Source organism: Gossypium hirsutum, chromosome A08 (genome assembly GCF_007990345.1).
Source record: "Gossypium hirsutum isolate 1008001.06 chromosome A08, Gossypium_hirsutum_v2.1, whole genome shotgun sequence".
NCBI classification, from domain to species: Eukaryota; Viridiplantae; Streptophyta; class Magnoliopsida; order Malvales; family Malvaceae; genus Gossypium; species Gossypium hirsutum.
Window position 1 is genome coordinate 95,679,453 of NC_053431.1, and position 5,382 is coordinate 95,684,834.

A 5,382-nucleotide genomic window follows, 5' to 3' on the forward strand; every position below is an offset into this window, starting at 1 on the left:
GTGTGACCCAAGTCAGTAACCTCCCTTAAATTTCACACGGCCTAGCACACTGGCATGTGGTGCAAGTCAGTATGTATGCCCTGTTTTTCCACGGCCTAGACACATAGGCGTGTCTAATCCCGTGCAAGGCACACGGCCTGTTCACACAGGTGTGTGACATTTATAACTTAGAAAAATGTTCAAGTTTTGAAAAAAAATTATATCTGCTTAGTTTAGTCCCGACCTCTTTCTAAAGCATGTTTAAGGTCTTGTTGACCTAAGAAAGGGACTTTATGTTGATGTTTGACTTTGATGCTATGATGTTTGTGAAATGAATGCAAAATGTTTCAATATGTCCCGTAATACCCTTTAACCCTAATCCGGTGTTGAATATGGGTTAGGGGTGTTACAAGTAGGTTGTTTGATATAAGCAAGTGGGAGGTGGAGATTGGAGATGAATGGGTAATCGGGAAGTTTGGTCGATAGACAACACTGCTGGACCGGTGGATCGGTGGAGGTGGTGGTGATGAGTTAAGGATTTTGATTTTGGATATGGGAATAAGGAGGGGGAAGAGGAAGGCACGAAATGAAAGTGAAACTAAAAAAAGGTAAAGTTAAAAATTAAAAATGATTAAAAATGAAATAAAATATTTAATATATAACTCAGGCCAGGCTTGGGCAAAAAAAATCTTACCTGAGGCTCGGTCGTTTTCTAAATAGGCCTCGTTTTTTGTCCAAGCCCATTTTTTTGGGCCTATATTTTTATCTGAACCCTTCCATTTTTGGGGCGAGTGGCCCGACCCATACTCAACTCTACTTCAAACCCTTTTAGTTAAGTGTTCGATCTTGGGATTTTGGATTTTAGTTGGATTCGACTTTCGTTTTGTGATTATTTGAACTGATCCATTGTGTCGACTCGTGCTTTACATTTAATACTAAAATTGTTATTTCGTTATCTTTTATTGCAGAAACACCATGAAAAATACTAGAGGAAAATCTAAGGTCGTCATCCCCACTTCAAAAAAGCGAAAGACTTCGGGTGTGACCTTATCTTCGGGCGCTTCCGTCGATACACGTCATCCGTGTCTTCAATTTGCATAGGGTCTTCAAAAGGACCTCTATCAGCATCTCCGACAACGACCATATGGATTAGGTCATTGTATTGATTAAGCGACTTTAGAGTAGGTCCAGTTAGCTGATCGAGTCCGCGCATTTATTGCCACAACTTCTTGAGACCGAATCTTCTCCATCATCGAGCCCACCTACTTAGAGCTTATTCTCGAGTTTTGTTCAACATTCCTCTTACAACACGGGATGTAGACCCATGATGAGCCGCAAACTATTACTTTTAGACTCAGTGGCATGACGCGTCATATGAGCATCCCAAAGTTCGTAGCTGCATTAGGACTCTACACTGAGGAGTTCATAGGTAAAAAAAGGTTCCTCACTTTATACTAGTACATCTACTACTAGTCTTTTTTTATGTTGGATAGACCTTATTGGGAGTACGATGCCCTATAATCTGAGTCAGTCGAAGGCGGCTTCCTTACCTCCGGCCTTGCACTATATTCATGTCATATTGGCTCACACTTTGACCAATCGAAGAGAGAGAATCGGCATCGTCAGTACATTCGACACTTATTTCTTGTGGAGCATGGCAACAGAGTACATTTTCAATCTTGCCTACTTCACTGCCCTATCTTGTCGCCATCAGACAGAGCATAGTAGGAAGGGTCATATCTACTTAGGCCCTTACATGACTCGACTTGCATGACACTTCAGCCTCCTCAACACTTCAAAGTAGTCCTCCTCCTTTACACTAGTTGGATAGATGTCCCCATAAGGGTTATCGAGTATGAGTCACATGAGGATGATTGAGCGACTGCATGGAGTGGATCCTCCTCGATACTGATTATCTCATTCTAACCCTCAGGATGAGCATGAGGTCTTCACTGATGATGTCCCTTTCTCCCACGAAGATCCACCTCATCATCTGCCTCCGAGTCACTATACTCTACTTCTATTGCTACCCTCGCGGACCTCTCCGAGCGGTCCACTCGTTTTGAGAAGCACTATTTTTAGAGGTTCGACAATATTAACATGACATTGCGGCAGATCTGTCAGCACCTCCACATTTCTTATTCAACACCAGCACCTCACGATCCCCATGCCTCTAACGATAAGGATCACTGATTTTATTTCCTTTCTTTCTATTTTTATTTTTATTTTTGATTTTAGTTATTTTATTCTTATTTTCTTAAACTTCTTTCGTTTATTATCTTTTGAACTATGTTTTATTATGGTTGTTTCTAATTGAGTTTGTAACCTCTTAATCTTCTTCAATATTTATGTTTATTTTCTTATTAGTTTGCTTAGAACTATGCACTTCATTTGGATTTACCTACAATTCCAGTTTTCACTATTCTGGCGATTTCATCCATATTCAGGGTAGTTTTAATTTTCTCCCTCTCTTATGATTTTTTTTATTCTGTGTTCATACTTGTTTGTACATTAAGGATAATGTACATCTTAAGTGTGGGGAGATTATTTATATAATTATTAGAAAATTCCTAAATTATCTCTTTTGTTTAAGTAATTTTCTCATACTTCCATTAGAATGAATTTTTATCGAGTTGGGATTTTTGTCGATGTGTTTTGGATTAATTTGTAGATATTTGTACATTGGTTGATTTAAACTTTAAGAAATGAGAAAGTCAAGCATGATAAGTTATTTTTCAGAATTAAAAATTTTAGGTTGTTTCCTGGATTGAGGTATTATCTTAAAGTTTTAAATTTGTAAGTTTGACATCAAAACCATGATTATTTGTGAGCTTTTGAGCCTATAGAGCATACATTTTTCATGCTCAGTCTATTATTGGTTATGAGTGTGTCAACTTGATTTATTATTCCAGAACTTGCTTCAATTATGCATGTCGAGACCACACCTTTGATTTGAAATATTGAGATGATATAGGCACTTTAGTTTAACCCACTTATTCTATAAAAATCCTATCTATTTAATTAACCCTAAGCGAACCCCATTGAGCTTAACACACATTTTCTTTATAAACCCGAGAATTTTAACCCATGACCCTTTTTTTTTGTGACTCTTTCCTATTTTATTGACTCCTTTTTTTGTCGAGATTTGATTTGGTTAGTTACCTAACTATGCTCTTTTGTTCGATTTGTTGAATTATTTCTTATTGTTATAAAAAAAGATAAAAAAAATAATATTGATTATTGATTAGTTATTTGAGCTTGAACAGTTAAATTCATATTTTGAGAAGAAGCTCGTTTTTGTTCTTGAATTATATTTTGATTGATGCATTTGTTTTTAATTCAGCATTTGTTTATTTTTTCTAGTTTGGTTATTTATCAAATTGATCTCGATTATAACTAACTTTTCCAGCCTTTTTCCACACCCTTAACTTAAGCCCCATTACAACCTCTTAAAGACCTTTTGATTGGTGTATCATATCATTTTATAGTAGTGAAAATTTTATTTTCAAGCAAGCTTATGGTAATGACATTTCTTGTTCGATTGTTGAGTGCATATTTATTGAACTTTAAACACTTTGAGTACTTTGAGTGAATCTTTAGTGAGGATGTCAATTCTTGTTGATTTTGAATTAAAGGTAATTACTTAAATAAGGGGAGACACCTATGTTTTCGTGCTTTAAAAATTTTTGGCTTAGATTGTTTGAATCTTTAGTGCCCTTTTTTGTTGAATTATCAATACATGATTATTTGCAAATTATTTTGAGGCAATATAGATAAGAATTACAAGTTGAGAAATATTAACTTTAATGTGAGTTGAGGGTTTTACTTGAGAACAAGTAAATGCTTAAGTGTGGGAATATTTGATAAGTGATAAAAGTAATGTTAATCTTATTCTTAATGTGTTTATGGATGATTATTATGAAAATTAGTTAATTTTATGCTCCTAGTCCTTTAATTTCATGTTTCTATACTTAGAAGAGCAATTGGGAGCGAAAAGAGCGAAAAATGAGCCAAAAATGGACAAATAGAGCTGTTTTTAGGAGCCACACGACCTGGGCCTTCGCACAAGGGCTGGACACATGGCCATGTGCCAAGCTGTGTTGATTTCGCAACTCACTTCCCAAACATGCGGAAAAAGAGCAATTTTTAGGCTTTTTGGGCATTTTAAAGTCTATAAATACCAAATAGAAGAAGAGAATAGGGAGCCATCAAAGAATATTGAAAAAAATGACTTGAAGAACATCATTGGAGTCATCTCTGAAACAGATTTCCATCAATATTGAAGACCTCCTTTTAATTTCTTTTGAAGTTTTTATGAGTTTCTTTATTTCTTGTGGTTTTTCTGACTTTGAGACATTTTTATTTAGGATTATAAACTAATCCCCTAGATACCTAGGGAAGATGAAACCTATGATGAATTCTATTATTTCATTTCTGTTTTAGCGATAAATACTTGATTCTTGTTCTCAATTATGTGTGCTAATATCTTGTTTTAATATTTCTGGGATATTAATTCATGTTTAATGTGCTTAATCAAAGGAGAAAAAGTCCCTGTTTAAGAATAGATCTGGCATAGTTACGTGGAGTTGCATGCAATCCTAGAATAGGATGACATAAATATACCGAATTAGAGTCAAATCTAATAGGGGAATTCATAGATCAAGTTAATGTGATAATAAGGGTTTTAATTAGAAAGGGATTTCAATTAATCAACCTAGAGTCAGTGGCTCTTACTCTTAAAAGAGATATTAGCATAATTTAGAGATTTCTACGGATCAAGTTACCAAGTGAATAAATCGTTTAATTCAGATTCATAATAATAGATGAAGTCTAAGTGAATTCTTTCCTAGGTATTGTTTCTCTTATTGGTTATTGTTCGGTTATTTTCCTAATTTATTTTATGTTGAGTTCTTAGTTAAATTAGTTTAGTAATTTTAGTTTAAAACCTATCACTCCAAATTAATGGCTAAATAATAGAAAAACTGTAATTACTAATACTTTTAGTCATCATGGATAGGATATCTCTACTCACCATAGCAATACTATTTATTGATAGGTGCACTTGCCTTTATCGTATTTTTAGTTAGTCATGTGAAACACATTAGTTGATATGTCATGATATTGTGTAATAGATTCTTTTGTCTAAGGAAATTTTGAATGATGCTTAATGAATTCTATTCTTTGTGAGTTAAAATGTTTAGTTCAATTAGTTACATTGCACAATAGAATAGAGGTAGTCAAATTTTATGAAAAATTTTCAATTTTTGACCAAATGATGAATAAGTATGTAGAGAAATGTGTAAATGCATGTATTAAAATTTAACATTATTTTCATGGAAAAAAGTAGAAGAATGCTTTGGTTTTGTATTCATTGAGATGTTAAGCAAGGACCTAAGACATTGT